Below are 20,108 nucleotides of genomic sequence, written 5' to 3' on the forward strand. Positions count from 1 at the left end.
TGTCATATATAAATAGTACAGGTTATATCCATCAAATAATTAATGATAAAAAATCATTCTGCAAACCCAGATGTTACAAGCAAGGCAGCAAGGAATTATTGACATCCTCAAGGTTCCAAATAGATGAGGAAAAATTCTTTGGGGTATATAAAATAAACTCGTGCTAAAAATATTTGAATAATTCAAGTGTTTACTCAGTATTAAGAAGCAACAAATTGATTAAAAACAGCACAGGAAGCAGTAAGCATATGCAATATGTTTAAAGAAACAGGATTCTTTTTGGCAGCTCTGGTGAGTGATGCTTAACACTGAAGGTAATATTTAACTTTGAAATCTGTGTTGCTTACACTTATTTATACAGAAATTTTGTCCGTAGCAGGTAGGTTGGAGTGGATTAAAGATCCCTTCCAACCAAAAGCTTTCTGTGATTGTAAATAAAGCAGAGATACATAGCAAAATTCATATCTTAAGGAGAATAAGACTTTTCGCCAGCATATAATTGTTTCTTGCAGCATTAAGGTTTCTTCTGCATTGGTCAGTACAGGGTCCTCACTGAACAACAGACAATATACATTATTTTCTGATGTTTCTCTTTCCACAATTACTGTATTTCCATGTTCTTAAAAAACATAAATTGGTAGCTGGAATGTGTCCAAATCATGTTTTCATCTTGGTTTTTGTTGAGTAAGAACCTTAAATTTCACTGCAAAAGTGTTGAAAATAATTATTAAGTGAAAATATGGACTTTTGTCAATAAAATACCTCCAAAGGTATGTTCAAGTGCTCCAGTGGGTGTAAAATTCTTCGAGGAGATGAATCCTCAGACCCTGAGAGATTTGCTGTTCCCCAGAAGGGTAAGAATGCCCCAGAAGAGCCTGGTGAGACAGAAGCCTCCAGAAGGAACCATCCTGGTGGCCCAGACACTGCAGGAGTGGAGGCTCAGGGTCTGTGCTGCTGCACACCCTGGGGAGCTGCCTGGACACGATGTCCTTGAGAACCCTGACTCCACAACTGAGCAACCAGCACAACTAGGAGTGTGTCTTTGAGTCAGCTTTTGCCCTTAAATAATCAACATTTCACCCCCTCCTTTGATCAACTGCTCTCAATACGCTGAAATTGCTTCTTGTGTTTGAATATTTGATACACTGGGTGACAGCTCAACAGGAAGCAAGTTCATGATTTTCAGAGTGGCCTTCATATCTAAGCAATTGACAACTTAAAATTCTGGTTTGAGTTAATGAAGATATAGTTAAGAATGTCAGTGGGTATTAGGGATGGATTTGTTTAATCATTAAACATCTATGCTGATCAGATAATCCACTTTGTCAGCTTCATTGACTCCCCTGACTACGTGTCAGTAACCACCATGGGAGCCCAGGAAATTTGCTGCTGTGTGGTACCTGCATGGCTGGGTTTGATAAAAGGTCAGTGGGGAGGTAGAGATACATCTGAACTCTGACCCACCCTTCAGCTTGGGGTAAAAACTCAGGTCAAACAGGTCGTTCCTGATTTTACAACTACATGTGAAAAAGGCTGGAAAATATTTCTTGCAAAGCCTATGATTGGAAATTAATCTTTGGAAAAGGTTTAAACGGTCTCACTGGGCCTCAGTTTTATGAAACAGGAGACTTTTCAGACATACTTGTTGAAGTTTAAGGTAAACTCTTGCCTCATTCTGCCTGGGACAGACATCTCATATTCTTGTGATGGAATTAGTGTCCATTGTAAAAATATACAAAGAGACATATGTTTTAGTCCAATCACCAAATTGTCATCAAATTTCATCTGCCTCAAGAACTAGAGTACCAAGGATTGCCAAGTAGGCAGATCAGGAAGTGTCTGATGGAGGAGAACCAGGTAGAGCCAGAATTTATCAATAGCTCCTGAGGTAATGTTGGCCTTAGTGATAAAGGAAGAATTTTAAGGTCCTCATAATAAGTTCTCTTAATCTTAAAATGTGGTGTAGAGACCTTGGTAGCAGCAAATAGAACTATTATATCAAAAAAGACTTATAAGGAAACATTAGTGGGAGAAATAACAAAAGCCAAAGATGACTCCTCCCAGTCTGGCCCTTTCTTTCTTCCTTTATAGGTACTCTGTGGTACTTATGTAACTTTAATATCTTGCATCTGTAAAAATGCATCTGTGAAAATTAAGATATAGTTTGACTTCTATAATTTGGCTTGATGTGATGGTAGATGGGTCATCACACACCTTGCTTTGACAGGGAAACCTGCTATGCAGCTTGGAAAGGTGGTACACAGACAAATTTTGACTCTGAAATGCTTGAGTAAAGGCTGGGGAGGATCAGTGAGAATACTATAGTCTGTGTGGTCAGCAAAATGGAAAACTGATAAAACCATAGATCTGTATGAGAATGAGCAGAGTCCTTAGAGATAAAGCACTTAAAATGTCATTTTCTGGTTTACTAGATTTGTAGTTGAACAAAAGCTTACTGGGATTTTTAAGCAGGCATTAAATCAAGTTTCTGACAACATTTTTTGAATTAGGATGTGATATGAGTGGTGTTTTTTCTATTCCTGTTGTTTTCTGTCTACTGGAAAAAGAAAAGTTGGAGTAAATATTGATAATTCCCCTCTTCTGAATTGCATTTGTCTGAACAGAAGCACACACATTTGTTTGAAAAATACAATTATATTTTGAAAAAATAAATTGAAAAAATTCTATGGAGTTCCATACCCTTTAACAATTTCATAATAAAATTCTCTAAGTTATAAACTCAGTTGTCATTATTACTGTTTTTCTTAAAGTCGTACAGAAATATTGATTCTGGTGTTTCACAACTTTGTAAGATATTTTCTCTTTTTTTTTTTTTTTTCCACCGTCAGCACAAAAGGTTCATAAAGACATGAGCAACTCATTTATGCCCTCAGGGTTTCTTTTCTTAATAAGCTTCTGCAGTAACTAATTGGAAAGTAGACAGGTGTTCTTCTGTTGTTCTTTTCAATACATTGATCATTTCTATGACAAAAAACTTCTTGTCAGCAGAATACTGAGATAATGCCATAATTCCTTTGAGATCCTACAAAACATAATCTGCTGTGCAGAAAAGACTATTCTGCAATAGTTGTTTTCTAAATTAAGCTGTTTCTGGATATAGCAATAATAATTAAGAGTTTCTCATCAATTAAATATATGTTATTCTGATTTTCTTTTGTCTTTCCATCATTTACTGTTTCCTTCTATCCTTTCTACTAATCACACAATTATAATTAAGGTTGGGAAAGCTGTAGGCAAAATAATCTGTTTCCATCCCATATGAGATTTACATGCTGAAGTAATAATTTGATCAGATATAAATCCAGGTGGCATTTTACAATTCACACTCATTCACATCTTAGAGATAGTAGAAGGACTTTTCATCAGCTGACACCTGATTTTAAGGTTTTTATGTATTAGTAGAAAATGTAAAACCTGTATTATTTGTTTTAGGACAGTCATAGTGAAACTAGCCTAACACAAGCTCCCAGATCTAAGAGTGTAGTAGTTAAAAATTAGAAACTAACAAACCAACCAGACAAACAAACAAGAAAAAACCCCCAAAACAGCAACAACAACAACAAAAAAGAAATTCCACACTCCCAAGTACCTGAAACTACTTTGCCAATCTGGTCAGATGGTACAAGTCTGATTGTCTTTAATGCCTTTATTCTAATTGTACAGAACTAAATTAATCAGGTTGCCATATGTTCTGTCTTTATTTGTGAATGGAGAGGACACCTGAATCGGAACCAGTATTGTGTGATTGCTCAGCTATGTAAAGAGAAGATCAGAATTGAGATATATTACTCACTTTTCACTCCTAGACTTCTGAAATAGCTATTTAATGAGGGATAGAATATTATTTTTAACTGAGTCTACCTATTTTAATTCTTTGGCATTGTTCAAATTACTACTGTGTCTGCTCCATACTAAACCACATCTTGGGACAATCATCACTTCTGTTCTCAGCCTCTTTTTTCTCCAGTACTTGTTCTTTTGACTTTTTTCTGTGCAGAGATGGACTCTGTCACTCAGGTGGCATTTCCAGGATATTAGTGAAGATGACAAGAGAAGTAATAATTGTTCCATCCTTAAACTCACATTATTGGGTACTCTGATATAAACCAACTTTAGTCTGTTTGAATTTTTTGAACAATCTTTACACTTTTGTCAATCATCTCTCACTCATGTTCTCATGCCTACCCCTTTCCTGACTCTCCTCTCTGCACAACTCTCTTAAGCACTGAATAAAAAACAAATCAGCCTGCATGTACTCATTTTCCTCCTTTTGTGACTTCTCTGAAGTTCTCCACCATGACTCAGGGTTGCCATCTTTGACTGCACCAACAACTCTAATATCTCTTTTCTTTCAGCTTGTCACCAGATATTATTGCTCATTTCCCCCATTTGCTAAAACAAGCATAATTTTAGCAAATTTCCTATCCAATTGAGTCTCTATGGTTGTGTAGCATGCCTGCTGCTCTATCAACCTTTTCTCTTCGTACAGCAGTCTGCTGGTTTTCTCTCTTCAAAGCCTTCCTTTAAACTCTCTTCTTTGATTAGAGTGATGTGTTTTAGCTGGACACAGAAGTAAGTGCATAGAAAGGCTCATTAATAAGTACTCAAACACCTTCTGGGGATAAGACATACCAAGTGTTGGGTATGGATTATATTTCCACTTTATGTGAACTATAGTGCAATCAATCCATCATGGCCTCGAGGAAAGAAGGCAAAGTTACTGATCTGAAGAAATGGCTATAATGGAATAGAGAGTTCATAGCAATGACACAAGGTTTAGAAGGCACCTTGAACATGTCTGCTGTGTCTGTCTGATCTCCCTTTCAGAGCAAAAGATAAATCCTGAAGAAATTAGGGCTCTGCTTGGTAATAACTCTGAACACATATATTGTTTGCAATATAGGCTTGCTTGAACCGGTATGCAGCATTTTGAGTCACGTAGCTTCAGGCAATAATTTTTAGAAGCAAGGACATTTATATTAAAAAATAGGATAGTGTCAGAGCAGGGTTATCAGGAATCTCAAAATATTTATAAATGTTTTACATGTACATATCTGCAGAGGCAAGCTGAAAAAGGTGAAAGAGATAAACAGCTAGGTGATAAACTACACTATCATCTGCTTTCAAGATTTCTGAACTGAGAGTTATAATTCACTACCCTCTTTAGAACTGCAATTCTCAAGGTTGGATGAGCTTTTCTTCCACAGCTGATCTCCACAATCAATTCAGAATATGACTTTCATGGCTGACAACCCAAAACTGCATGCTACAGGTTTTGCACAGATATTGCCTGAACTGTGCTCACATGGGATCTGCAAGAACATCTTTCTGCCGCAGATAATAAGTGGGTCTTTTCTACTTACTGCACCTGCTAATTACAGACTACAGAGTCAGGTGCTCCTTAAATAGGCAGATGGCTTACAACAGTTCAGAAAAGAGTCAAGTACTCCTGAAATAGACTGCTGGGTCACTACAGCTGTCTGATGTGAAAGCATTAACCTTGTTCTGCTGCAGTTATGTCTTTCTTGACACGTAGGCAGGGTTTACTGCACACAAACACTGAGGGCAGAGCTGTTTCCTTGCTTTTAATGTCATTGTAAAATTAATAGATAGGACTGCAGAGCCCAACCTGCTGTGTATATTTATCATGAGGACTAAGCCTTCGGATTCACTAAAATAGTTTAGATTGCATGTGTTTCCACTTGAGTTGGAACAGGAAGACTTCTATTACACTGTCAAAGTATTATTTTTACAAACCTTCTTGTTTATTGGTCTTCTTCACCATGCATATAATGTCAGTTTAGCCTGTTTGAGTTCCACCTACTGTTATGTGAAATTATTTCATGGATGGAGTGAATTTCAAATAAAATATGCATGAAATTAACTGTCTTCTTTCTCTCATTAACAGTAATAGCACTTACAGCAAATGATTTCCCATCCAGTGGGATTTCTTTTTTTCTTTAATAATAATAAATACTCAGCCCAATTTTATTAGGAAGCTCCATTTCCTCTACAATTTTTGTAAAACTGACAGGAGTTCATGACTAAATGTCTCTATGTTCATTTGTGACTACTCACTTTGGCATGCTGATTTGAAATACTAATTGCAATAATTTACCTGTTTCTTTTCCACAACAAAATGCCCTTCAGAAAGAGACCTTCAATTGTATCTTTTTGGTTTTTTTTTTTAACACAGAATGAGAGCAGGAAAACCAAACCTTGGCAATCTTCATGAAAGGAGTTTCTTATTCCACTTTGCCTCAAATTTATACTAGCTTATTTGAAAGAGTTCAAAAGCTGAAAATATTGTGTCAAACTACTTTTCGTGACAAGTTAAGCTTTACATTCAGATTGCAAGGTGAACGGGCATTTTGGGAAATCAAGTCATTCAGAAGGTAAGAACTATCTGTGGTGATAGAAGGCTGTATTGGTTTGGGCAGGTATAGAGTCAATTTTCTACACAGTGGCTGGTGTGGCACTATGATTTAGATTTGTGCTGAACACAGTGACAATACTAGAACAGGGTTTACACAGAGCCAAGGCCTTTTCTGCTGTTCATGCTGCCGTGCTGGTTAGGAGGCTGGAAATGCTTGGGATGCTGGAAGGAGACACAGCCAGGACAGGTGACCTAAAATGATCAAAGGGATGTCCAATGCCATATGACATCATGCTCAGGATATAAAGCGAGGGAAAGAATTAAGAAGTGGGGGGCACACTTGGAGTCATGACGTTGTCTTCCCAAGCCACACATGATGGAGCTCTGCTGTCCTGGAGATGGCAACATCTGCCTGCTCTTGGGAAGCAGGGAATTCATTCATTGTTTTTATTTGCTTGTGTGGGCGTTTTTTTTCTTTCCTTACTAAACTTTTTTATCTCAACCCACAAATTTTCTGGCTTTTTCCTTTCTGATTTTCTCCCTGATCTCACTGGTGGGGGAGTGAATGGCTGCCTGGGGCTTGCCTGCTGGTTGGGGTTAAACCATGGCACATGCAAAGGTGTTCACAGTGATTTCAGAAAGGGAGTAAATTGTAAAAGCCCTGTTCCTTTGGTAATGTCCATAGTTCACACAAAGAAGGGATACAAATTTTTTTAATGTCCCATGCCAGTCATAATTTGAACAGTGGCTATTCTCAAATGGGCCCCATGGGAGGCAAAACAAGTGCAAGAGGTGATATTCATCTGAGAGGATTCTGAAGGAGTGGAAACATACTTCTCGTCTCTAATAATGTTAACTGTACTATCAAAAAGCCTAGGAGATGCTGTTTTGCTCTGGAGTCCCTTAAGTCCCATTTCTCAGGGACAAATCACAAAGATGTTATCCTTAAGGAATGCATAACATAAGGAGAAGTGTGGATGAGCAGACCTAGATCAATGGGGAGAACAAGTGAGCAAATTCTTGTTGGTGTATTTTACTATTTGCAAGTGGCTTGGAACAGAAATTTTTAATGGGTTTTGATTCTGTGGAGTAGCAGCTTGGTCATGCATTTGAGAATATGGGACTTAGCAGGCACTGCTGTCATATGACAACCCCTTCTGAATTCGAATACATGGTATTAGAAAGATGGTGAGCAGCAAAGTGTTTACCTGTTGAACCAGTCAAGTGAATTTACTTGTTTTGTGAGGTTTTTACTACATTCAAGCTTTAAAATATGACTAGTGTTATTAGGGCTTTACGTGTGCCTATACATGTAACAATAATATGGTGTAGAAACAAAACCTTAAGATCACATAGAAATTCATTAACACAGATGTTTCTTGGAAGATGACACTAAGCTTTAGCAAATAAACTCAGACTTGTTTGTGGGATATCTGTTGGCAGTTTGGTTTTTTTGTTTGTTTGTTTCAACAGGCAGAAGACTGCAGAAAGTTTCATTTGCCAGAATTTGCTCTTTCAGGACAGACAGTCCATCCTGTGCTCTGAGCATTGCTCAGTGGCCAGCTGCAGCATCACACATTCATGTTAGGGTTTTCATGAATCTTTTGTGGAAGGAAGAGACCACGCTGGAAACAATCTTCCTGTATGGTGCTTAGTGCTACTTTTCAAAAGCTTACCACTTCCCTCTCAGGTTAAAATCCACAGAAGGTAAATACAGTGAAGTGGATGTGGTTTGAGGCTTAATTGGGAAATCTTGAATCCAAAAGAGTAAAGACAAATTTCCAGTTTTGAGACTGATTCAGCCCCTGCACTCTGGTGAGCAAATTTCACTTGTGTCTTGCATCCTAGCCACGAGGGACAAGCCTGACTGAGTCAGGTGGTTAAATCGAATGGAGTCCCATTGTGTTGCCAGAGCAACACAAAAGTCAGGATGAAGACCATGACACATTTTGATTCCCCTCTATAAAATGTACAAAATAACACCTACTGCAGCAGATGCTGCTGTGTTCATTACCTAGTGTATGCATTCAAAGTGCTGAAGAAAAGCAGAGGGTTTATGCTTGTTATATTACAGATAAATATTTGAGTAATAATCTGATATGGCAAATGGGAATTGAACACGTTACAGCAATCAGTTTCCAAATTGTGTAGCCCTTGGACCCAAATCTACTCACTGGATTTCATCATAGTTGATTAATTGTGGTTCTCCAAGTCTCGATTCAATCATCCTTTGTGTAGAAGTTGTAGGAGCAGGATAAGAGATTTTCTTCTCTTTTGGACTCAGGTTCGAAGTCTTGAAAGATAAATTCCCATTGGTGCCAAAAAGATGTCTGCATCATACTGAGGTTTGTGGGAAGGGGGGCTGGCCTGCATTTACATATATATATATACATGTACATACATGCATACACACACACACACATATATATATGTATGTATGTATGTATGTATATATATGAATCAAGAGTCCCTTAGAGTATCCTGTGACACTGCAATACCCCCCTGGCTTCACTGCCCTGCCAACTGGTGATCCTAACACTCCAGTCTAAGTGAGGAAGACTTTTAATGTAAGAAGAGACATTTTACCTGAAAGAACGGGCAATATTAATGAATTGTTAGTTTTATGTAAGTAGTGGTGAAAATAAAATATCTGGTAAAGCCTCGAACCAGCAGGTATTATGTTCATAGCTAATGTTATCCTGTGTATATGCTTAGTGATGTCAGTACTCAAAGTTATTTTGGGCAATTAATAATAGCCATGGATGTTTCATTTCAATTATCTTATCTCAGCTATATAGTGTGTATGTAGTCTTATTATGGTTGTGTGTATTTTGGGATTATCTACTGTTTGCCATCTTTATTTTATGGCATGATGTCTATTTCTGTGATGTAAAAATTCAGTGTAACATTTCTTACTCAAATGGTCTTGTTAGAATGGATTGTTTAAGAAATGAGTAATTATTATTACGGGCAGCAAAATAAAATAAATTGGTTCAGGAAGTGCTCTCTGTGAAAGAAAATTAGTTTGGTGTCTTTCCATTAAGTGTTTTTCACAGCCAGTGGATGGCTAAGTGCCCATTTGTCCTTGGAAATAAGTGTGACAAAAGAGGTTAGAACACAGCAGTTCTTCTTTGTGGAAGTTTTTGCCTAATAAGAATGCCTAATGAGAAAAATTAGGAATCCATTTGAGATGGTAATGGCACCCTACAAAAAAGTGTCAAATATCTCAAGTTCATAAAAATAGTTACTCAATGCTTTCTAGATCAATGAAAATCCTACTTTCAGAGATCTTCTCCCAGGCTCACCTTCTCCTTTCTTCTTTTAAAGCCTACCTAAGACAAAAGAGATCTAAAAGAGGACCTTTTATAAAGTCCATAGACAGATGAATTATGGAACTATGAGAATTGCTTTCCATGTGAAAATTTACAGCTTTGTTAAATGAAAATAAGGCTGTAAATGACCAAAAAAGGGGAAAAAAATAAAAAAGGATGGTGTTGGTGATCTGTCTTTCCTTCTCATTGTATAAACATGGCTGGCTTCTGCAGGATAAGGATGTGAGTATCCATAAACAAATAGAAAATGCATATATCAGAAAAATGCATCAAATAACTTGTGCTGCACAAAAATGCTGGTGGGGGAATTTATTTTCTTGGTTAGCCACTTGATTATTTCCTGGTTCACAGACATGAGCATTCCTGTCACAGACCTTCAATCAACAGCTCCTTATGAACTTGTTGTTGCATCTTCAAATGAACAAAAGAAGAAAGATAAACACATCAGCTGAAAGCAGCAAAAGTATGTGACCAGTTTATGGAAAATGCAAGATGAAAACATGAAGGAAAAAAACAATTTACAGAGAGGTTGAATAATTTTCCAAATTTTTCCAGCTACCAGCAGCTACCTAGGGATCATTGGGCTGTGTTGCTCCACAGCAGATCTCTTCTACTTTTCCTTTTCAGAAACTGTATCTAATTTCCTTGTTACTTCATGTTTTAAGTCTATAGCTTCTAATATTTCATTCACTCATTTAATGAGATCTTCAATACAGTTGAGATTTATTCTTTAATGTTAAATATGTTTCAGGGAGAAAAAGTACCTATATCGGCCATTGCACATTTTTTCAAAAGAAATTTTTCAAAATGCCTTTTTAATGGCCATCTGTCTAACACGGTTGGTCCTGCTTCATTTAAACCCCTTAACTGGAAAAGTAGACATTTGAATACAAAACATCACCTGAAGAGAAGAAAAAGCATCAAATTTGGTAAACAAAATATAAAAAGTTGTAGGCCAAGTGAGTTTTTAAAGTGTTGGAACAGAGTTATATTTTTATGATCCAAAAAATATGTCTACAAAATTGAGACACCTAAATAAATGACAGAGCAATAAATCATAATCTGCCATTTTGCTTAATTTATTTCAGTGAAATTGCTGTGCAGAGTCATTGGATTGGTCAGGCTCATGAAAAAATTCAATAAGTTGCTACTTTTTGGACATGCTGGATACATTCATTAAGATTAGCAATTGCTTTTAGTTATGGAAGTTGAATTCTTCAAGGCAAGTCATTGATTTTTACTGTAGAAATTGCTTTAACTTCTACTAAAAAGTGGTCATATAGGATATATATAGAAAAGAAAAATGCAAAACATCTGAATATGCATTTATATCCCACTTTTATGTAAGATTAATATTTGAGTGGTGAAAAGTGCTATTTTTCACCAGATTTCTTCAGATAGGTAATAGCCAAGAAAGTTGGCTGATGGTTACTTTATGAATATAAAGTAACATAGCTTTAATTTTTGTGAATTTGAAAAACGAAAAGAAGCTATGGGCATGAGGTACAGTATGGGAAAATTTGCTTTTGTAAGGAAAAAATCCCACAATGATGATGTTCAACACTGGGATAGGGACCCAGAGAAGCTGTGAAACTCCTTGGAGATATTCAAACCTCAGCTGGACAAGAACATGAGCCTTGTCCTTTGAGGCTCTGAGGTTTAATGAAACCTCAGCCCAAGCTAACTTTGGTTCAACCTCCCACTGAAAGCAGGGACAGCCTCAATGACCTCTTGATTTCTCATGCAAACTAAAAAATTTTGTGATTTGTGGTCTCAGTTAAATCAACAAAAGATTTTTTTTCTCATAAACAGTGTTACCCTTGTAGATATTAACCAATTTCAGTATGGATTTTCATTTCCAACATTCATCGCATTTGCAGAAAAGTGACCTAAGAGAAATAGTTCTTTTTCCATTCCATACACTATGAAACCAAGTTTTTAATCAACAACCAATTGCCAGAAAACTTGGTTTACAAAACCCTTAACTTGTCAGGCTTTGATTTTCATACTATCTTCCTCCATGAGCTTGAAAAAGAGAACCACCACCACCATAATAAAAAGAATGTCAGTGGTCATGTTGTTTGAGCACTTGCCTGTTCATAATTTGCCTGTTGCCATTCAGAGTTCATCTATAAATATGACCAGTCATTCTCATGTTATGAAATAACTGAGTGTCTAAAACTGGCATTTTGTAGCATATTCCTAAGGATGTTGTCTGGAAAAGATAAGGATTCATATATATATATATATATGGATTTACACATATACAAGCTGGAGAAATGGACAGACAGGAATGTCACGAACTTTAACAAAGGGGAATCATAAATCCTGCATCTAGTCAGGAACCTCATGCACCAATATATGCTGGGGATTGCCCAGCTATAAAGCAGCTTTGCAGAAAAATACCTGGGGTTCCTGGCGGACACCATGGGGAACATGAGCCAGCAGTGTGTCCTTGCAGCACTGACAGACTCCTTAGGAAAAGTATTGCCAGAAGCTCAGGGCGGATAATCCTTCTCTCCACTCAGCCCTGGTGAGAGGACACTGGAGGACTGTGCATGCCTCAGGAGGGACATGAACATAATGGAGGGCATCCAGTCTCCAGACACTGATGGAGGAGGGGCTGGAGCATCTCGGTTATGAGGAAAACCTGGGAGAGTTGGATGGTTCAGCCCAGAGAGAAGAAGGTTCAAAGGAACAGAAATGCACAATAAATCTATATAATGTATTTAATACGGTGCAAATAATATTAATATAAATATAGGTAAATGTAACAAATTTATATAAATATCTGAAGAGAGGATATAAAGAAGAGAGAGGCAGGCGCTTCTCAGTGATGCCCAGTGGCAGAACCAGAGGCACAAAACGGGCACAGAAATGAAATACAGGAGGTTCCATCTGACCACACCTTTTTATTTTGAAGCTGACTGGGCACTGGCACAGGCTGTCCAGAGGTATTGTGGACTGTCAGTCTTTGGAGATATTCCAAAGCCATGGGCTTGGACAATCAGCCTGAGATGGCCATGCTTGAGCAGGGCTCTTGGACCAGATGACCTCTGGAGGTCTCTTTGAACCTGGAAGTCTCTTTGAACCCCAGATCTCCTGTGATTCTGCAGATCTGTGACATGAGTGGGGTGGCACAGTACATTGCAGAAACTTTTTTCTTGGCTATGGGTTAGGAAACCACTCTTTTCACAAGGGTCAGTAATGTGCATTGCTGGAGATGAGAACAAGGAATTCAGGTTAAATTAGAATAATTTTTTCCCAGATGCTATCCTCCATTTTCATATCCACTAAGTCTTTCTGAAAAAGATGGTATTATCTATCTTTCTAGTAGGTTCTGAGATATGTTGACATGTCTGCTTTTTCCTTTCTGATTTTCTTTCCCCTAGAATTGGTGATGCAATGGCTGTGGGGAAATATTTAGAAAATAAAGTAATATACATTTTTCCTGGACTTACATCCACAGTTCTGAGAGAACTATAAGAAACCAATGTGTCAATAAGACATCTTCTTTGTTGTTTTGTTGTTGTTGTTATTGTTTGTTTGTTTGTTTGTTTGTTTTGTTTTGTTTGTTTTTTAATTTCAGTCTGTTTTAAATTTCAGAATTTTTTAGATTGGGAAAGACATGCAAAATCATTGAGTTCAACCATTACCCCCCACTGCCATTCCACCACTAAATCATTTCCTCAGGTGTCACATCTACACATCTTTTAACACCTCCAGGAATGGTGACCCAACCACTTCTTTAGGCAACCTGTTCCAATGTTTGACAACCTTTTCTGTGAAGGAGTTGATTTTATAATCCAATCTAAACCTTCCCTGGGATAAGCTGGGGATATCTTCTCCTATCCTGTCACTTGTTGAAGTTCCCTTCCAGCCTGAGTTCATAATTATTCTATCATAATAGAATTGAAATAATATAATTGTTGTGGCCAACAGCAGTGAGAGAAAATCACAACAGATTAGTAATCCCTAATCAGCCACCAACCACACATAATCTGATTACTTAGGACTATCCAATAGGTATCTGTGCACTTCAACAAATGAGTATTAACTCTGTTTTGTCCTGTGCCAGCATGGGCAACATGTTTACTGAAGAGGCACTCAGGGAATTCCAAACAACTTGATCAAAACACTACAAAGATGTAGAAAGTCTTAGGAAGATTCAGAGATCTTGGTTTCCATCACTGCATAACTGTGATGTCTGTGTGCTTCTAACAGGTGTTACTGCATTTTGTTATCATCATTAATTGACTTCAAAAGGTCAAATAAAAAGTGGTTGTTTACCACTTGTTTACTAAAGTCGAAGGTTTGCTATTTTAACTTTGGAAGCAAATGTGTGTACTGCACTAAGTGCTTTAGCTTAAAATTTCACCTCTGGTTTCTGTTTAAATAATAATGCAAAGTAGCACATATTAAGATGTAGTTAGCAATAATTTGGTACAGGAAGTACAAAATTAATTTCTTAATAATTGCAATCTATTTTAGAGTATCTTTTATTTACTTTAATGTCAACAGTAAGAGGTTTCATTGTCAGCCTGACAATAATCAATGCATCTGGCTTTCTTAATACATTCACAGTGTGTGCTGTATTGACTGTGATGAAAGTGTGTGGATCAGAGTATTATAATTCTGTTTGATGTGCTGTTCAATTTTCTTGCTATCAATCAATCATTTATTTTGTCTTGACATCACTGAAATATCAGTAAAACTGGATGATTTGATGTGTTATTGAAAAAGGCAGGAGGTATGCTTTATGTTAGATTTGTTGTTGTTGTCATTACAAAGAGAATTAGAGAGGAAATATTTATTTGTGGATGTCTGTGTGTATTGCTCAGAGAGAAGGTTATGTGCAACCATGCTGTTTGCTATTGATTCCTGTTCCATCTTTGATAGCTCATTTTTGTTTCCAGAAGGCAATCCTGGAGTGGAGAGTTAAATTGGCCAATAGTGGACTATGCCAACAGATTTTTGAAGTTTGAGTAATTGGCCAGTTAGGAAATATTGTGCTTTGATGGCTGTTTAATAAAAGTGGACATGTGGAGGAGAGTGATGGGGAATTGACTATTACTCAATGGCTTCCATTGCCAGCTATACCACACAGTTTGAAGGATCCTATATTTGGGGTGGGATTCATTCATAAAATCTGTCAGAAAATATCAATATTAACCTCTGAGCAGAACCTCAGTCTAATTACCTATTACAACGGGCAACCCATTTTCAATTAAAAAAAAAGTCTAAAAAATATATTAATCTAATTTTAAAGTAGATGTTAACACGGGATCAGATTAATTGATTCCTTAATTCTATTGACAATGTTGTCTCCATCTTCATTACCTCCAACAGAAGCCCCAACAGCAAGCTCTGATATAGAAAGCCAGGCCTGATAAAGGGAGTCTGATGCCTCAGTTTGCCAGGAGAAAACAGGGAATGTGACAGATGTATGGAGGTCAGGCCAGGACAAGCCAGAATTTGATTTCATTCCATTATCTTGTTTATCCTCAGCAACAAGCATGTGTCATAAGCCAAGGTCAGTTATCATCAAAGTTATTTCATACCATGGCATGAGGCAGATGAAACCTAGTTGATGATCACCTTTTCTTTGGACCTTGGCTTGCATTGCACATGAACTTTTGCTGATTGGACAGTCAGAACCAATGTCTCTCAGATAAAATATCTGCACAGGTGATATCTCTGCTTGGAACAATTGGAATAAAAGGAGCAGTAAAACTATCACACAGAAACAGCCCACATTCCTCTGTAGAAGATATATTTGGAAAACTTTTGAATCAGGTTTACAATTTAATTAAGACAGAGACTAAATACAGAGGGGATATAAGAAGATATCAGCTACGATATGTATTTACTTCTGCTTCCTAATCAAACTGTTGGATTTAAAATGCCACAATGCAACAGGGTTAAGAAGTGAAGCAAGGCTAATGATGGAAGATGGAGGAATTAATGCTGAATTATTGAATATCTAAATAGATCAATATGATATATCATCACGGGACTTCTGAAAAAGTAGACTTTAATATTCTAGTTTGCTTAGAAACAGCTGAGAAGCATCTGAGCCTACCTTCTCAGCATTAATTAAAAATCAGTTAAAGATGTATGGAAGATCATAGACTTCTATTTTGATTTTGCCTGTCTGGCAAAAGTTCATAGCAAGAAAAACTGGTAGTGAAACAAAACCTAGTTTCAAGGGCTCTATTGAATTTCTAGTTAAGGTAATTTTCTTCTCCATCCTCTTTGTAAGTACAACTCTTTTGCAAAGTCCTTCCCAGAGGGTGAGCAGAAGGCAGAGGCATTTTCTCCTGAATTGCTCTGATTAACAAATATTGCTCTCCAGTGTCATCAGAACTCCTGCACACACTCATTTGATATTTTTGATAGCCACAGTTCATACAATCACAGACTCATAGAATACCAGGTTGCAAGGGACCTCCAGGACCATCTGGTCCAGCCTTTCTTGGCAAAAACACAGTCTAAACAAGATGGTCCAGCACTCTGTCCAGATGAATCCTAAAAGTGTCTAATGTCAGGGAATCCACCACTTCCTTGGGGAGATTATTCTCATAAATTTTTCATCTTATGTCCAATTGGAATCTCCCCAGGAGTTACCCATCACCCCTCATCTTTTCCATGTTACTCCTTGTAAAAGAGAAGTCTGATCTTTGCTGCCATTCTTTAAGTACAGGAATATGGTGAAGCTGTCTCCCCCAGGGCTTCTTTTCTCAAGGCTGAATAAGCCCAGTTCTCTCAGCCTTTTCCCACATGCCAGGCTTTCCCCTCCTTTTCTCATCTTTGTGGCCTCCCTCTGGGCTCTGTCCAGCCAGTCCACATCCTTTTTGTATAGCAGGGATCAAACCTGAATGCAGTATTCCAGGCCTGGCATTCATAGTATTGCATACTAAGACCATTCCTGGTGCTAGAATTCCATTCTGCTGGCTGAGCAGAGTGGGATGATGAGTTCCCAATCTCTGCTGGGGATGTCCTGGTGGATGCAGCCCAGCCTCCTGCTGGCTTTCTCTGCCCCAGCTGCACACTGGTCACTCTTTCTGAACTTTTGGTCCACCAGGATGTCTAGGGCATTTTCCACAAAGCTGGGCTCCATCCAGGTAGGTTCCAGCCTGTGTTGCAATCCTGGATTACGTTTTCCCAGGTGCAAGACCTTGCATTTATCTTTGTTGAGCTTCATATGTTCCTGTTAAGCCCCTCTTTCAGCTAAACTAATCTGTCTGGAAATTATCAGAATATAGACAAGCAGTGTAAATGATACAATTACAACACATTTAATGTCATCCAGCACAATTAGAACTGGTTAAAAGGTATATTTAAATTATTACACATTTGTTTTCAGCCTTAATTGAGCCAGCAGTAATTAATAGATTCGTGTGTGTGTGTATTAAAGAATATGCCATTAAAATATGCTTTAGAAATGTCAAAACATGTTATTCCAACATGGTCCAACATTGATCAGCTTTCTTGACAGCTGGAGAGCCCCACGGGAATTCTAGTTTGGATGCTTCCGGCCCCTAATCTCTCCTGTGTATTTGATTTTCCAGATGGACAACTATTCCAGGATATGTTGTAATCTTACTGCCCCAGGGTTCAAACAAAACAGGTCAGTGTACTTCAGTGTATTCTCAATTTCATATAGGCCAAGACTCTGACCTAGAGTACAAATCCAGGATGAGAGGCAGTGACCTTCAACTTGCATGAAGGTGGATGTCCAGGGGGCTGCAGGTTAATACTGAGTATTAACACAGAGTATTTCAGCTCAGTGTGATGAGTCAAATTGTCAATTCAGGTTGACACAACCCAAAATGAAGACAGGACAAACATACCAAAATTCACATTATTAGTGAGTAGGCAACATCTTCATTTAAAAAATAACCAAATGATTGCCACAAAATTAATCACTTTTTACAAATACACTTTCTCAAATGTTACTTTTTAGACTTTCAGTTCCATGGTATCTGGACAGCTGGCAGAAAAAAGCAGCAACCAGTTGGACTTGGTGAGTCTTTCAAACCTTCAATCAATCTTGCAAGGGTAGCAGCTTTAAAATTTGTATCTGTGAATGTTTATATATTTTTTCTGATCTTTTCCTGCTTTTCTAGCTTCCTCAGTCTCTCAGTGACACACACATTCACATACACATATACTCCCACCTTTGCATGTCAGAGAACCTCCTGTGCACTCCCCAGTCTCACCCTCGCTTTCAAGAACAAGTTCACTCACACAATCCTCTACAGAGTATAGCTTCTTTACTTTTCTTTAATCTCTTCTTCTAATGACAGCTAAATCCTGTAAAGTAAAAGATGGTCTCTCTGGGAACAACTGAAGTGGGGAACAACATGCAGTTGACATCCCTCCTTCACTCTTTACTGGAGAAGATTAGTGTTGTGGTAATTGTGCTGTTCCCATTGGAAGCATAAAGGAGTTATAAAGCTGTAACTGCTTTGCTCTATTCCTTCAACCTTGGTTTCACAAGGTTGAATCCAATCCAAATGAGATGCCTTATAAAACATTCTTGTGCTTTTTTTCATGCCTCCCATACAGACTTCTTGGGATATCAGTATTTATTTTTCTTTTTTCTTTTCTTTTCTTTTTTTTCTTTTCTTTTCTTTTCTTTTCTTTTCTTTTCTTTTCTTTTCTTTTCTTTTCTTTTCTTTTCTTTTCTTTTCTTTTCTTTTCTTTTCTTTTCTTTTCTTTTCTTTTCTTTTCTTTTCTTTTTTCTTCTTTTTTTTTTTTTTTTTATTTTTGAGGTCTCTTCCCCTTCTTTGTTTTTGTTTGTCACTGTCAACTGAACATGAGGTACAACAATTCATTCAAAACCAAACTCTGTTATATCTATAATTCCAAGAGAGCAAACAAAAAATCCTCCCTGTCTGGTCCCTGGGATGCTCCTGCAGGCATACTGGTTGGTATTTTAGGAATACCTGGTTCACAATGTGCCCACCAAGGCTCTCACTGATGGGGTGGCAGGAAATGACACACCCCCTCCTGGTCTTGCAAACCTTACTTCAACAAGAAAAGCTCAAATTGCTGTTTCATATGACACGTTTGGGCTCTCCTAGATGTCCATGGCAGAGAGGTTCTAATCCATTGTCCATGGCAGTGCCAGCCTGCTATCAGGATGACTGTCATCTCCACCACCCAAAGCACCACACTGCACTCTCACTATGGCAGCACTGCTCAGGGGATGGACAGCAGATGCTGACTGGTGTAATGAGCAAGCCCACAACACCTACAGCCTGTGCCATTCACATCTGCTGACACTGCTGCAGCATCCAGCTCTGCAGGACCGTGCCATCTCCCACTGTGGGCTCCAACCCCAGAACTGCACTCTGGTCAGAAAAGTGCATGTTGTAAGAAATAGGGCAAGAAAGGCAAGACATCATGGCTGAGTTGAGACCTGCTGGTCAGACTCAAGGGCAAGAAGGAAATGCACAGGCAGTGGAAGAAGGGATATGTATCCTGGGAAGAGTATGGGGATGTGGTCTGGTTGTGAAGGGTTGGGGTCAGGAAGGCCAAGCTGCAGCTAGAGCTGAACTTGGCAAGGGATACAAAGAAAAATAAACATTTCTAGGCAAAAAAGGGAGAGGATGCAGGGGTTGAGAGGAGCCCTGAGGAGAAGGACTTTGGGGTCCTGGTGAATGAGAGGCTGGACATGACTCAGAAATGTGCACTTGCATCCCAGAAAGCCAAACGTGTCCTGGGCTGCATCCAAAGCACCACGGGCAGCAGAGGAGGGAGGGGATTCTGCCCCTCTGCTTTGCTCTGGTGAGACCCCATCTGCCATGCTGCCTTCAGCTCTGGAGCCTCAGCACTGGAAGGACATGGACCATGCCCAGAGGAGGGCCCCAAGGATGGTCAGAGGGCTGGATCACCTCTCCTATGAGGACAGGCTGAGACAGCTGGGTTTGTTCAGCCTGGAGAAGGGACACCTTGTGGCATCCTTTCGGGACACAAAGTTTTAGCAGGGCTGTAGTGACAGGACAAGGGGTAATGGTTTTAAATTAAAAGGGAGTATATGTAGATTATATATAAGGAAGAAATCTTGTTATGAAGAGGCTGAAGAAACACTGGCACAGGTTACCCAGGGAGGTGGTAGATGCTCCATCCCTGGCAGTGTTAGAGGTCAGGTCGGATGGGCTCTGAGAACCTGATTTAGTTGAAGTTTCCCAGCCCATGTCAGGGGGGTTGGAACTAGATGACCTTCAAAGCCTCTCACAATACAAGCCATTCTATGATTATATGTGCAAGTGGGATGGCACCAACAATTCAGTACATTTTTTCTTCCCAGGGATGCACATTTATTTCTGATAGCCACAGGTCTGTCCGTGATTCGTTTCAGTGCTCTCTCC

At 38.5% G+C, this 20,108-nt stretch overlaps 1 long non-coding RNA gene across 1 annotated transcript in view; it reads left to right on the forward strand.

Moving 5' to 3' along the window:
* LOC148225585 (uncharacterized) overlaps nucleotides 1-17,359 on the forward strand; it is a 75,134-nt gene extending 57,775 nt beyond the window's left edge. The window contains exon 4 of the long non-coding RNA XR_015808555.1: nucleotides 17,301-17,359. This is a non-coding gene — a long non-coding RNA (uncharacterized LOC148225585). The remainder of the gene's footprint in view (nucleotides 1-17,300) is intronic.
* The last annotated feature ends 2,749 nt before the right edge of the window (nucleotides 17,360-20,108 follow it).

This window comes from Sturnus vulgaris, chromosome 1 (genome assembly GCF_052056855.1).
Source record: "Sturnus vulgaris isolate bStuVul1 chromosome 1, bStuVul1.hap1, whole genome shotgun sequence".
NCBI classification, from domain to species: domain Eukaryota; kingdom Metazoa; phylum Chordata; class Aves; order Passeriformes; family Sturnidae; genus Sturnus; species Sturnus vulgaris.